The sequence below is a fragment of the Meles meles genome, chromosome 2, assembly GCF_922984935.1.
Source record: "Meles meles chromosome 2, mMelMel3.1 paternal haplotype, whole genome shotgun sequence".
NCBI classification, from domain to species: domain Eukaryota; kingdom Metazoa; phylum Chordata; class Mammalia; order Carnivora; family Mustelidae; genus Meles; species Meles meles.
In genome coordinates this window covers 198,231,876-198,248,298 of record NC_060067.1, presented here as the reverse complement: position 1 = coordinate 198,248,298, position 16,423 = coordinate 198,231,876, and positions in this window count along the sequence as shown.

Sequence of the window (16,423 nt, the reverse complement as noted above, 5' to 3'; positions counted from 1 at the left end):
TGGCATTTCCTATAATCCATTTGTGGGTCCAGCTGCCTACCTGACATCTTTACTTCAATATTTAGTAAACAAACTTACTGTAGGCAAACCTGAAATTTGAATATTCCCACCCCTGCCTCATCCAATCTACTACTTATCCAATCTCATTTGAATCAGTTAGGGATATCACCACCTTTCTAGTTTTCTAATGGCTTAGGTCAAAAATTTTGACTCCATCCTAAAAAATACATATTTTTTAATAATAAAAAAATATTTTTATTATAAATATATATTTATTATTAAATATATATATATATTAACTTATTTTTAAGAGAGAGGGAGAGAGAGAACACCAGCAGGGGAAAGCACAGAGGGAGAAACAGACTCCCCACTGAGCAGAGAGCCCGATGTGGGGCTGGATCCCAGGACCCTGGGACCATGAACTGAGCTGAAAGCAGCTGCTTAACTGACTGAACCACCTGGGCATCCCTGATTCCATCCTTAATACATCGTTATATACTCCTATACAGTGAGTCCGCAGAATACTTAGGTTCTACCTTCTGAATGCCTCCAAAATCTTAAAACTCCTAATTACTCCATGATGACCATTCTACTTCAAGCCATTGGAGGCTCTTTCCTGGACTAATAGAATAGTTCCTCGATTCTGTCTTTTCCTCCTTTATATCATGTTATTCTCAAAACATCATGCAGAGTAATCCTCTCAGATCATGTCGTTTTCTGTTTAACACTTTGCAAAGACATCTTGTTTTGAGTAAAAGCCAATGTCGTTACTATAATCTACAAGCCTCTTCATAATCTTGGACTCAGTAGTCTACAAACTTTTCTGCTAGTCTCCCCTTATTTACTCACGAACCTACCAGATTTCTTTATTTTAATACTCCAAACGTGCCTCACCTCAGAGTTGTTTTGTGCTCTTACCACAGATGGTGCCATGGCTCACTCTCTCACTTTGCATTCTTTGTTCAAATATTATATTCTCAGTGGGAGATTTCCTAACCATTTTACCTAAAATTGACACTACGCCCTACCTATTTTTATTACACTCATCTGCATTATTTTTTTCTCTTGGCATTTATTTCCATCTAACACTGTACATGTCCCCCTTCAATGGAAAGCTATGTGTATTTTCTTTTTTACCTTTTAAAAAAACTTTTGACATCAATATACCCAGTATCTGAAACAGTGCTAGATATAGTTCGTATTGACTGAATGAATGAATTAGTCTAAATCTCAGTGGTCCCTACTTTCTCTTAACTTCTATAGTTCTATATTGTTTATTTGGAATGTGATCATAGTCCATCTTTGTTTTACTTTTTTGTAAGATTTTTTTTTTAAATTTGACAGACAGAGATCACAAGTAGGCAGAGAGGCAGGCAGAGAGAGAGGGGGAAGCAGGCTCCCTGCCGAGCAGATCGAGCAGGTCCTGGGACTCGATCCCAGGACCCTGAGACCATGACCTGAGCCTAAGGCAGAGGCTTAACCCACTGGGCCACCCAGTCGCCCCCATCCTTGTTTTACTTTTCATGAAAAAAATATCCTGGGATTTATAATTTGATTACAGCTTATTATTTAAATAGAAAATATGAATATGCCCTTTATCGACTCCACTTGCCTAGTTCAGAGGTCCATGCACAGGTGAATGAATGAATGCATGAATGGGAAATCCTCCACACAGGTACAGTGGGATTGGTGAGTGAGCTGCAAAGGCTCACAGTGTGAAGGGATAGCAGAGGAGACTGGAATCTAAGAATGATGATTGAAATTTGAAAGTTAAGGCAGAGGAGTTATGGGCACCTAACAGAGGAGTCAAGCTGAATTAATGCCGTCTCACTGAAACTGATGAATTCAGGACTTGATCCACGCGCCGCCTTCTTTGAGTCAAGTCTTCCCATGCGTCAGAGCCGTATTTGGCAGATGCCAGACACTGTTCTGTTAATTTTAAGAAGTGGAAACAATCTGAGCAATTGAGACAAATAACAGACCCCAGGAAGATCATTGTGCTCTTTTCTCTTTCATGCAAATATTCCCACTGAATCAATTCTCATATGCCGAAAGGTTAGGCAGTGTAATTCTGGAACAAAATATAAACCTAGATAGGTTAATTTCCAAGTGCCTCATTCTAGAATAATCAGATTTAAAGTGCAATCCTGGAGTACTTTAGACTCAGGGTGTGTGTGTGTGTGTGTGTGTGTGTGTGTGTGTGTGTGTGTGTAAAATTTGCAGTATTGGCTGAGGATGATTTATTTAAGTTGAGTCACCAGACATAACCTATCTCACTTCTCTCCTGCTGCATGGATTAGCAAACTGGTCAGAGGAGAAGAGGTGTGTGTATATACAGGAGCTTGGCCAAGGAGATTGACTAGAGGGTTTGGGTCATTGAGAAGGCAGAATAATGAACAAAACCAAGAAACAGTATTTATCTGCTTAGCCTGCAAAAGCATCAAACACAGTAAGTAATCTAACATTCACTCTAAAGAGGTTGGTCGGTCCAAGTGCAGAGACAGGCTGGTAGAAACCTCTACAGGAGGTGTGGGACGAAGGAAGCCAGAGCGGGAGAAGGACTGAGAGGTGGTGTGATGGGAAATCAGAAATCCACCCTCTGAGAACAAGAGACCTAATACGCCTTACAGGGGTTGCTCAGGACGTGTTCTAGCATGCAAAGCTGAGAGTTCCCAGTCACTACCGTCTTATGCTCTGGGCTGCAGTTGAAGATACCTGTTATGTTTGACTATAGAAGCCAAGATTTTCATATCAAAATTGACTCCACTGAGATCATTAACTTCCTACCTGATATTTGTTAAAACATGTGCTGTCACCAAATCAGCAGCATTTCCTTAATTTTGTAATACTTTCAAATTATCTACACTTTCAAGTTTTTTTGTTTTGTTTTGTTTTGTTTTTATTTTTGTTTTTGTTTTTTTGTCCTTTCATCTTTTCCCAGTCTCGGGGACGTTTTAATTGACATCTCTGCAAAATATAAATCTACATCAAGCTGCCTTTTACCAAAGATAGACAATCCTATTATCTTCACCTTCTAACATGGCCTTGCACCTGTTCTGGGACATGTTTCCATTGCTTCATTGTTCTCTTGAAATCCCATCACTTAACATGCACCCCTCAGACTTCTAAATTCACCTCTTGCTTCAATTTTACTACTCGACATGGCTTCTGAAACTGTACCAGGTAGACTAGTCTCATTAGGGGTAAGGAGTAGCTCTATTTCTGAGGAAATTATGGCATGTGTCACTCTTAGAGTTATTGGCCCCACCTCCAGATCAGCATTTCCAAGAATCGGGTTCATTGTTGAATGTGCTATTCAGCACCATGATTATGCCCCTATTCTTTCCAAATCAATTTCTCTTCAGCTTCTGTTAACTGTAGAGGGTTCTTATGTCTCCCTACTCACATGACGCTCCTCCTCCTCACAGATCTCGTCTGAAAACACGAATTTTCTATCTTTTCTTGCCTCTTAATGCCTCTCCCTTCTGTTATTTAACTTTGCAACCGTATTACTTAACTCTGTCAAGTATCTTGACACACAGCTTGCACAAAAGCTGCAATCCATTTTAAACCTCATCTTGTTGGAGCCTCCTCCTGGATTAAAGATCTGTGGTTATGCTTTGTGTATCAGCACAGTCATAGTAAGTTCCATGGATGAAAAGAGACCCAAGATTTAATAAAACCCAATGTTAAATCTTTGGCTGGTATATGTAGGTCGACTTCAGGATGTTAACAATATACCTGTACAAGAACAGACACATTTAAATGGCTAATAGACAATATCTGGACAGAAGATCATCTGTTATAAAAATACAAATCTTTCCATAGAATTTATATCTTTTATCATAAAATTATTGTGCCTTGAGCCATATGGCGTCAAAAAGATAAAGAAAGCAGGCAAAAGAGCAACACCTGAATTCATGTATGTTCCATTTTGCCGTTAGCCATCTGAGTGTCCACTCAAGACCGCCATGCTGTTTTCACACCAGTCTTAGGATTGCAAATTTTGCAGGTGATGCTGGTTCACTGCCATGCTCACTGTGTTAACCATAACTCTTTTTACCCATGGCTTGAGGCATTCAGACTCAGCTCTGAGTCACTGGAGCAAAATGAGAACATCTGGGTAGAGTGTCAGAACAGCAGAGCTAACATCGATGCAACACCCCAGTGGCTTACGGCAACCCACACGACAAATGCACATCGGTCTGTGGTTGTGGAGAGCCTGTGGGTTGTCTTGCATTCGGATCCAGATACAATGACTTGTAAAAATTGGTTGGAAAACCACAGTGACTTCACCAGTCATTTTTCCTATGATCTTAATTGACTTTCTAAATATGCGTCGGTGCTAGTTCATAATATAACGCTACTGTTTTATTCCCAACTTTTATATTAATCTTCTGGTTGTTTTTCTCAGCATGCATATGAGCACATAGATGGGTTGAACTGCTTGGTGTATGGAAAAAAAGGACTTTTTTTAAAAAAAGATTTTATTTATTTATTTGAGAGATAGAGACAGAGATAGCAACAGAGATAATAAGAGAGAGCACCAGTGGGGGATAGAGGGAGAAGCAGGCTCCCTGCTCAGCAGGGAGCCTGACACAGGGCTTGATCCCAGAATCCTGGGATCACAGCCTGATCCAAAGACAGACGCTTAACTAATTGAATCACCTAGATGCCCTGGAAGAACAGCATTTTAAAAAATAAAAAGATTTATGGTATGCCCAGGTTAATCTTTGGAAAAAACATTGTAACATTATTATTGTCACCATGATTATTTACCATCATCAAAGCTGTAAGTATATATTATTGAGTCATAAATCATATAATCATTTTTTTTCTGTCTTGTTCAATTAAGTTTTCTGAGTAAAATAATATTGTCTTTGGTTTTGTTGTTGTTAATTTGCAGGCTGACGATGGGATTTCATTCTTTTGACTTCTAGAGTCCTTGTAAGTAAATATGTAATTTTTTTTTCTGAAACTGAGAGCTGCCAGAATGTTCTATTTATTTGTTTTACTTTTTTTCATAGAACATAAAAATAATTCTAAGAGGAATAGTTTCTCCAAGTAATTACTTATATTTGCCAAGACATTCTTGATGATTTTATAAAAAAAAAACAGAAACACCAAATTTGGTGTATACATATGTTCTCTGAGCTTCAGTGTCAAGAAAATAGCCTTCTAAAAGCTTTTGGACAAAACCAAACTCTCAAAAATCTTTTAATTAAAAAAATAAGTTATTATGAATGTTACTGTTATAAATTAAATACAAAATGAACTTCAAATAGTAACACCTTTTCTTCTTTTATCTGCATGCCAATTACCATTAATTCACTTAGTATTCATTGAAATCATACTGATCATAAGGAATTTCCTTGGTATTTATGTGAACAATGTTTGCCTTTTTAGAAACACTTTTATAATTAATAATAAATAATGTACATATTAAAATTACTAGTTAGAACCCAATTGGAACAATATTTTTTTAAAAGTATGTTATGTTCAAGTGAATCATTAGAATGGCTTTTTATTTAATACATCCTCAAATTTAAACACTACTTGGAATATTACAGAAATTGCTTTAAGATTTAATTGGATGGTCTTGTGCTAATATGATGGGATATAATCCATTTGGTATTTTTATTGTACATATTATTGGTGTGGCTGTTGCTCAGTGCTTTTCACGAAGGAATATTAGTATCAAGATCTGTACTAGTGACTGCTCCCCGGAAATGTTTCTGGGGTTGGGAAGAGAAGCAAATTATTTAAACCTCATGGCTTCTTGTCTCTGACCGTGTTCTGCTTCCCATTGGTGATCCTGGAAGAAGGTAAATTTGGTGTCTTAAGTCCTAGAAAAATTCGGAGTCTTCTAAGAGACAAGTGTGTTTTCTAAACCTCCTGGGGCAGACTACATTGAATATACTAATTGCATTTATGTCGGCTTCTCCTATTCTTAGCATTAGGATATCACTGAATCCTCTATTGTAGATTGGCCTTATTCACTATTTGTGTGTCAGAAGCAACTTGAATTTGTGTTTCATTGGTTAGACTTGCTACTTCAAATTCAACTGCAAGGATGCTGGGGAAGTCAGGCTCTTCTGGAAGGTGGTTGTGGCGGATCAGAAACCCTTGGTCACGGGGAGATCCTTGGTGGTAATAACACTTCATTATTTCATGCTCGTGCTTTTTAATCTTCTAAAACAAACGTCCATGGGAATAACACAACTTCCCCCTATTTAGTACACTAATAAACTGTGAATTTCTCTAGCAACGTAGCCTATAATGAAGCATAAATGTGTAGGTGTTTATACACATTAAAAAAAAAGTGTCGGGTTTGGGTAATGTTAACACATTGCAATTGGACTCGACTGTCTCAGGTTCCTCAGACACATTGGAGCATCCCTGTTGTATGATAATCCACAATCACATCTATAGATGTATTTGGGCAATAAAGAAACAGACAAAGCAGGTTGGAAATAAATTCTCAGAAGGATAAAACCATAGGGAGTGAGGATGAGTGGAAATTCGACACCCTTTAAAACAAGGAGTTTCTTTTTCAGAAGTGGGGGGGGGGCAAGAAACATACAAAGTTATTATCTTGCATTAATTTTCTAGTCATTATAGGTGTACTGTAACAGTTCTGATGGTGATAAATTTGTTTGGAATCCATGTAGTTCAAACATTTATTTTTAGAAGTGTTTGTCACTTTAAACTAATTAAGCAATTTCCTGGTTTTAATGAATTTACTGCTTGGAAGCACTGGCTGTAAATTTGCGAGACCAACGGAATAAAGCTGCCCCCTTGGAGGGTCGTGCTAAGTATCCCTGTGAGCATTTCATGCTATGAGTCTGCATTTTTAGTGCCTGCCTTACTTCAGTCAGTGGGATGTAATTTTGAATGCGTTGCCGAAATATCAATGCCCACTCTATTTTTGGTGAAATTGTCTCTTGTCAATCTTGTTCTTTAAAGCACAACCCCAAAATATCTGAACTGTTTCTCTCTTTGCCAATCTACTTTTGCCTCCCAGTGTAGGGAGTCTCATTACAGCTGATGTTCAGTCTGTTTTCTTCCAATCCACCAATTAGGGTAACTGCAAACTGAATCCTATGCAAAGATGCTCCAGTATGATACATCGTAATATTTCTTACCTGCTCCCAGATTGATGCCCTTGATTGAACGCCATCATTTCTCCCACATTCTTTTCTGAGTATGCCCGAGAGACCTGCTCTCTTTCCTCTTCAGACCCCTGGTAAGATTTGATCATGGTCATAAGCACGTTATACTAATATATCTCTAATTTGCTGTTTTCTCTTTCTGGAACACCATTTTCTGTCTTCTGGCTCTGTTCAAATCACACTTTTCTGTCAAGCTTCAGCAAACATTGGACTCTGCTATGAATCATGCATGACCTGATGTCCCTCCTCAGTACCGATAGATCCTTCCATTCTTTCTCTGAGTTATGAGAGAATTCTGAAGGCATTTTTTTTTAATCACTGGCAGTTTGACTTTTATCAGAGTTTGTTTTTTCATCCAATCATATTTTCAGTAGTGTGAAAAAAATCTCTTGTGTCCCCTTTTTCACGCAACAGATGCTCAATATATATTTATTTACGTTGATATTTCAGTTCTTCCTCTAACAATAGTTTTGGAAACTTCCCTTCTTGCAGTGTAAATTCCAAAAGATTGAGAGAAGAACTGTCTATTCATTCTAAATACTCATGGATTGTTTGTGCCTTCTGGTCTGATATGTGTTCGTTTAAGCTTATGTTGCCTTTTGATACTTTTACCTATCATGAGGACTTCAGAAAAAGTTATACTTAATTGGGGCCAAGACAAAATGGTCTACCTCAAAGCTTTCACTCACCCATTCATCCATTAATTCTGAGAATACAGATATAAATCTGACCTGGAATCTACATGCTCCTGGAGAAAACCTGTGTGGTGTGGTGTACGGTGTGGTACCCTCCATGATAACCGTGGGAAATCATGTATTTTAAGACTGAGGATAAGGAAGCTGTTATTGTTCTCCTAGGGATAATTATAGTAAGTGTCACTCAGATGGGGTGTGTTTATTTGGTATCAAGGAGATATAACAGTTCTTCAGATAAAGAAAGAATATCATATGGTCTTGTAGGTGACTGTAATATTTATTGATCACTCACTAAATGTCAGACACAGTTGTAGTCACTTTATGTATGTTGTTAATCCACTTAATCTCCATAGCTATTATTAGTATTCTGTTCTACCAAAAAAGATACGCATACAGTAGGTACATTTTGTCCAAGGCTACATGGCAAGATCATAGCAGAACTAGGATTCAAGTGGAAGCAATTTTGTCCAAAAGCTCATGCTCCTGATTATTTTTTAGGGTAATAACTCTGATGACTTTGTACAGGGTGAGTTATAGAGAGAGCAGAGAAGGGAAGAAAGCTCTTGAAATTTCCCAAATAAACCATAGTTAGGGCAGACACTAAGGACACTGTAATAGCAATGGGTAGGAATAGCAAGTTTGAGAGAGTTTTTGGGACTGGAGCAGGAGTGCTATGAGGATCTGGGATTTAATTGGCTGTGTGTGAAGGAGAGAAAGAAGTTGAGAATGCTTATTCAAATTATCTGGCTTGGAAGAATGTAGTTGTCATGTCATGAATCCTATCAAAAATAAAAGAAAAGGAATATTAGCTTAGGAGCAAAATACTGGATCTAATTGTTGACATGTCATCTTGAAGTTTTTATGACAGTGGAAATATTCAGGGAGGAATCAGGTGGATGTGGGCTGGAACATGGGAAGGTGGATATGCTGGAGATACACGAGTCTGGGAATCATCAGAGGTGGTGGAGGAGCTCTGGGAAGAAATTAAGATAGAGCACACGGGAAGATGCCTCATGCAGGCATAGAGGAGAACCAAGAAGGGACCTCAGTTAACGCACGGCAAGCAGAAGAGGAAGGGACAGAGGCAATTGGCGAGGACATGAGGGAAGGCAGAGAGAGAGAACACAGGAAAGAATGAGGATTGGGGATGGATGGGAGAAGAGAATACCAAGAATTAAAGTAGTAAGCAGAGTCATTAGAGCTTTGACTGAGACTAGAAGAAGGCACTGAATTACAAAATTCAGTGGGTCTTGGAGTAAATTTGTAGGGTAAAAACCAAAAAAGGAGTAAGATTGAAGCCAGTCAAGACTGAGGTTGAAGCACTTGTCAAAAATTCCGTGGAGTGATAACTACGGTCAAATGAAGAGTATTTTTTGTTTGTATTGTTTTGTTGTTTGGGGATGAATGAGCCTTGAGTGTTTTGTGTACATGGGAGAAAGATGCTATAGAGAGGAGCGATGAGAGATGTTGGGGGACAGGAGATAATGGAGACAGTCAGAACTAGGACAAGAAGGAGAGAGAGAGATCAGTGTAGAAATTAAGTCCTTAATTTCATCAGGAGAGGAAGAAATGTGATTTTGCCCCTGGAATTGGATCTGAGACGGTTAGAATAGAGTCTCTGCAGGTCACTTTGGAGGTGGAAGGTATCCCTTTACTGGGTTTCAGTTTCTTTAAAAATTTTAACTTCCGGGGCGCCTGGGTGGCTCAGTGGGTTAGGCCGCTGCCTTCGGCTCAGGTCATGATCTCAGGATCCTGGGATCGAGTCCCGCGTCGGGCTCTCTGCTCAGCAGGGAGCCTGCTTCCCTCTCTCTCTCTCTCTCTCTTTCTCTCTGCCTGCCTCTCTATCTACTTGTGATCTCTCTCTGTCAAGTAAATAAATAAAATCTTTTAAAAAAAAAATTTCAACTTCCTCTGCAAAAAAATCAGAGGAGTGGGGTTGAAGCTTGAGGTTAGAAGACCCATGATAAAGTGAAAGGTTGTTGTATAAAGACAGGAAGCAACAATAACAAACACACACACAAAAACGCAAACATTGCCGGATACCACCAAAGGTTCTATTGGCATTGGAAAGCGTACATTGGTCACAGAATCAGTTTACCTGATTATGTAATTTGCTCGGGCATTTGTTTCAGTCTTTTAGAAAAGCATTAGAGCTGTGTTTGGCTTACCTTAAGTGACAGGGGTTTATTGTAAATAAAGAAATGTGGGATTTTAATCCCCGCATAGTCTTCATGAAGCCCAGAATAAGACTGAAAGTCATTCAGAATTATGCAGGATGCCACAAATTCCAAAGCAATATTTTGTCACCATCTAGCACCAAGCACTAGTTATAGGCATCCAAATCTGTTTTTGTTAGGCTTTTCCCCCCTCATCTACAGACATATGCACATACATAAGTTTCCCTATCAATTTATACCGCATTATAACAACTTTGTGTGTTGGGGTCCCCGAGACCCCCCCCCCAAGTACGGTGTTTTGCTGAGACTCACAAGACTCAGGTGGCAGTGGTATGAACAGCCATGATTTATTAGAGCAAAGCATGCAAAGCGACATCAGCAAAGTAAAAAGCACAAGGGGGGAAGTCTGAAGAAAACCAGGCACAAATTTCCCAGGGATCCTCTCCCAGTAAAGTCAAAAAGGACACACTTGATTCTCCCAGGAATGTTGCAATGTCTTGCAACAACCCAGGTGAACTCTCATCTGCCAAGGAAAGTCATAGAGACCCCGCGCCATGGTTATTACTGAAGGATGCTTCCGTAGGCATCTGCTGCCTGACACGTACCAAGATTCCAAACTCCAGGAAGGAAAGCATGTGCTCAGCATTAACTATAGTGTTTACACAGTGAGCCACTCTTAAGAGTTTGGGAGGTGGGAACCTTCTCGAAATCCGGGTGTCCAGATGCCAGCTAAGTGGTTGAACGTGTCAGCAGGCCTTGCAAAGGATGAGTCAGACCTACTAAATTAATGCTACTGTATATTCTGCTTCTACTTCCCCTCCAACTTCTGTCTTCTCTTTCTGCCTGTCTCATGGTTGCTGTTTATTTAAACATTCTGCCCCTTGCTCACTTCTGCTGACCCCCTTCTCTCTTTTCTGGCTTTTCAGTTCTCTGCTACTCATTATCTAAAAGTGTCCCTACTGTAACCACTTGAAGAGAGAACCTCCTCCGTCATCTGGTCCCTCCAGACCCTGTGAGGCAGAGGTCTCACTGATGGCCACCCAGAGGCCTCTGGCAAGCCTGTGAATTTGGCATGCTTGGTCTAATCTGTTGTGAGTAGAAAGGTAGAATCCTGTGTTAAATTTGGCTCAAAATGTTCATTGAGATGTGAAGCTCTCAGATAATAATAGAGTCCTTTCCAAAGCAACAGTACCTTTTATTAAGGGACCAGTAACAGAGAGGAAGACCGAAAGAGAGTGAAGGGGAGAGAGAGAGAGAATGTGAGACGGTTGGTTACTCAGGATTGGGAATGATTAGGATGTGACAAAATGATGGAGAATTATTCAAAGTTATTGATCCCAGAGCACAGAGTTGAGAACAGAAGTGTCATATTCACCATGCTAATGTGTCTTTCTAAAAATCTTCTTTGAGTACATCCTTTACTAGTGTTTAGTTACTTACTAAATAAATTTGTTATCCTTTCTCCATCACTCTCTGCATTGTTCCCAAACTTTCTTCTGGTCTTTTCTGATACACCACCACCAAGAACCAAATAGAATCATTCCTTGTTCTCTAGAAAATGTTTTGGAGTTCCCGATTTGATGCAGCTCTCTCTGAATGGAATGCCATTTGCTGGAATCATGATTCATCTCTCATGGTACCTCTTCCAAGAAGCCTGCCATTATTCCAAAGACTGAAGTTATCTTTCCTTCTTCAATGGGCAAATATGTGAGGTAAAACAGGAATACACATACAATTCTTCTGCATATTTCTATCTCCTTAGACTCAACAAAAAGCTCTTTTTTTTCTTTTTTCTTTTTTTTAATTTATTTTTTATTTGTTTATTTTCAGCATAACAGTGTTCATTGTTTTTGCACCACACCCAGTGCTCCATGCAGTACGTGCCCTCCCTATTACCCACCACCTGGTTCCTCAACCTCCCACCCCCCCCGCCCCCGCCCCTTCAAATCCCTCTGGTTGTTTTTCAGAGTCCTTAGTCTCTCGTGGTTCATCTCCCCTTCCGGTTTCCCTCAACTCCCTCTCCTCTCCATATCCCCATGTCCTCCGTGTTCTTTGTTATGCTCTACAAATAAGTGAGACCATATGATACTTGACTCTCTCTGCTTGACTTATTTTGCTCAGCATAATCTCTTCCAGTCCCGTTCATGTTGCTACAAGAGTTGGGTATTCATCCTTTCTGATGGAGGCATAATACTCCGTCGTGTATATGGACCACATCTTCCTTCTCCATTTATCCATTGAATGGCATCTTGGTTCTTTCCACAGTTTGGCGACTGTAGCCATTGCTGCAATAAACATTGGAGTACAGATGGCTCTTCTTTTCACTACATCTGTATCCTTGGAGTAAATACCCAGCAGTGCGATTGCAGGGTCATAGGGAAGCTCTATTCTTAATTTCTTGAGGAAACTCCACACTGTTCTCCAAAGTGGCTGCACTAACTTGCATTCCCACCAACAGTGTAAGAGGGTTCCCCTTTCTCCACATCCTCTCCAACACACGTTGTTTCCTGTCTTGCTAATTTTGGCCATTCTAACTGGTGTTAGGTGGTATCTCAATGTTGTTTTAATTTGAATCTCCCTGATGGCTAGTGATGATGAACATTTTTTCATGTGTCTGATAGCCATTTGTATGTCTTCGTTGGAGAAGTGTCTGTTCATATCTTCTGCCCATTTTTTGATGTGTTTATCTGTTTTGTGTGTGTTAAGTTTGAGGAGTTCTTTATAGATCCTGGATATCAACCTTTTGTCTGTACTGTCATTTGCAAATATCTTCTCCCATTCCGTGGGTTGCCTTTTTGTTTTGTTGACTGCTTCCTTTGCTGTGCAGAAGCTTTTGATCTTGATGAAGTCCCAAAAGTTCTGAGTGTAAAGAGAACTTTACATCTTTGTTCACAACTGACATTATTTTGCATAGAGAGTCAATGACCCGGTGTGAGTGAGGGAGTGAGTAAATGACTGTCAGTGTCCATGAACTGGCTTCATTAAGCCCTTCTACCTTCCCTTCAATCATACTGGCTCTTTTGGACCCATCCTACTGTATTTTTTTTTAATCACTTGAAACTGGATGTCAAATAATTCTTGCAAGTTAAACACTAATACGGGAAATATTGACAGTGAAAACATTAACTCCTCTCATCCCCATAGCACCTACTATATATTCAAGTTGTATGGTCATCCCAGGTGTTTTTGACAGCAGCTCCATTACTGTTAAAGTATCATCAAAACGTGCTCTTCTTGATCCAGTTCTGTTATTTGAAGGTCACATTAACAGAGGGTAGAGAAATACCTAGCATGAGCTGCTAGGGACCCTGGCAAACATTCATGGTTCTGCTCAATTTGCAAAATGGGAAAATGCCTTTCTGCCCTGGAGGTTTTGTTTTTGTAGATGGTCATATCTCAGAGGTGAAATATGAAACAAAAATGGAGGCATTTGACTGGAAAAGCCCAATTGTATTTTGCTTTACTCTCAAGGAGTGACATGTGCAAATTAAAAAGCCCTATAGAATGGAACTTATTGATTAGACTACTAAAATATTTGTGTGCCATCGTATTTAGAAAACCTTTCAACATCATCCCCATAGAGGTGGTATGGTTGTGCCTGACTTAATTACTTTAATGATTGGTGTGTATGTGTGTGTGTGTACAGGAGGCAACAGAGAGGGGAACTATCCAGATGTCAAAGCAGTGAACATAATGAAGTATGGCATGTGCTCTGAAAGATCATTCTGCTAGAGTTTTCCATTTCCTTTTCTACTATTGAACAGAATTGTAGAATAATAGGAAAATTTTAATTAGTTTAGTAAAAGTACAGTTCTTTAAAGAAGATGAAATCTGTTGTCTGTGAATGAAGTCTGTTTCTGAAAGATGTCATTAGGACAACGAATAATTTTTCATTTCTATGGAGATCTTATTAGCACCTGACGTAGTGTATGTTCAACTATGTGGATCTCCTGGTTATATATCTACTTCTCATCTCAGGTGAACTAAGTGGAAAGATGGTAAAATAAATATATAGTGTGTTGCAGTTAATCTTCTCCTCTAGAATTTAGACGTTGAATTGAATATCACAAGTGAAAATCATTTAAGAGTTTCTACTTCCTTGAAGATCAAAGTAGAACTTATAAATCCATGGATTTAAGAGCTTAAAGTTATTTGAGATTGTCCAATCCACTGGTTCTCAACCCCAGCACTATTAGACGGAAAGCTCCCTTTTATACCAAAGAGTTTATTATGGAAACTCTATGAAATGAAATTCATAGAAAATATAACTTGTGTGCAATCATTTAAAAAAATAGTATAGTTCAGGAATATAGAGGAGAAATGGAAGTCATTTGTAATAGATTAAATATGTCATTATGCAAATATTCATCCTCATGCCACTACAAGAGAAAACATTATGAACTCATTACATCTCGTGCCCATGCATAGGAGCACAGTTAGGGCACACAGCTATAAATGAGATCCTATATAAGTATATTGACAACTCAAATACCATGAGTCACCTTCCATCGATGCTATGATTTCTAAAATAGTGAACAGCTTTAGTAAAATTCTAAACAAAAGTGCCATCTTCTATTATGTGGTTGTTGGACTCCTGGAAATTTTATGGCTTTGCCAAAAGTGGTTTGTGTTCACAATTAAGCAGAATCAGGTTATGGGCTTGAACAATTACAAACGGGATTTCCTTGTTGAAACCTACACTAGAATGAGCTTTCTACACATTGTGAGACTTTTCCCTCCACCCCCAGTACCTTGTGCATTGCCAGGTCTGTAGCGTTCCTAGCTTTTTACCCGCTAGATGAGTATAGTACACCCAAACATTGTGACACCTGGAACAACATCTCCATACACTTTCCAAAGCCCCCATGAACGTCACTGCTTCTGTTGAGAACCTCTGTGTAATTCAACACCTTTACTTTATGGATAACAAGACTGAAGCCTGGAGAATTTAAGGAACTTACCTCAAATCATACAACTAAAATAGAATATGGTGGCTGAACAGAGTTTTAACCTCAGGTTTTGGACTCTACCGAGTCTGATCATATGCCAATACAGAAGCTCTGGCATAGGCGGTATCGGGTAGAACAGAGCTCCTGGGAACAATGGCTGTAACCTCGCCAAGGATACTATATGCATATGTTAAAGTATCCTAGACAGACATCCCAAAGGATAGTTGATTTCCTGGATGCATATAAACCAAATCTGCTCCCTCTGTTCCTACTAATCCCATCCATCAACTTGTTGTCTGCTTATACACTCTTCTCTCCCACTCTTGGAAATAGATGTCTTCGAAGCTTTTCCAAGTACTTTAACTAAATTCCCCTTCTATCTGACAAACATATCATTTCCTCTCTGTATGGCTTCCAAGCCTTTTCTTCATTACTTTTCCCACAAATATTTCCCATTGTTCATGGTGCTTACAGAATCTCATGTTCTCCTCCCCTGTGATTGTACTTCTCTGCATGCCATGTACTAGTTTTACCCATATGCCTGTAAAAGTTTTATTTTTACTGATTTTACCTGTCCTGTTAATTGAAAAATCCCAAAGGAGAAACTAATTCCAGCCATCTAATGCCGTGATAAATACCCTGTGGCCACTCCACACATAGTTGAGTGACTTGTGTCAAACGATGGACTGGAATAGCCCTAATTCTAATGACAGCTTCATGCATGCTATAAAGGGTAATTAGATTATATAAAGTAAACATCTCCAGATTCTTCAAATATTAGTGATAAATAACGAGCTCTTCTTTGGAATGCATTTCATGACATTTGATTATTGAAGTTCCAGGACGAGTGACTATTTTGTCCTAGTTGCTATGGGCCATCTCCAGGGAGAATTCTGTAGCACTCTTCACAGTGGAAACTGATAAGTAGAAGGGTCATCCAATTAGTTCCTATGGCTCCAGGCAGAACTCTACTTAAACTGTCATCAATTCTTAACAATCTTCAGAGCAAGAGATCCTACAATACCCAACAGTAACCAGACCCTTATGTCAAGAATCCATCCTCCCTCAGTCTCTCTCAAAAACACAGCCTCATTTAAAACTATTTATTTTTCTTTCAACATTATTGGAAAAGAGCAAACTTGAGTGAAGTTTATTAGTATGAAACAACTAATAATCTTGAAGATGTTAAACCACTCCTGTTTGTTTAATTTCATTACACGAAAGAAAAGAGCGGTGACTTTTCTTTTTCTAATCTCGCTCTCACCTTTCAAATTAAACTGACTGTGCATTGAGTTATTATGTTGTTGTTTTGTTTTGTTGTTGTTGTTGTTTTTTAATCTGTGCAACTACTTCCTTTTTTACCCATTGTTCAGCAAACGTTTAGTGACTAGCCTTTGTGAAATAAACTCAGTGCTAAGCTCTGGGAAGTT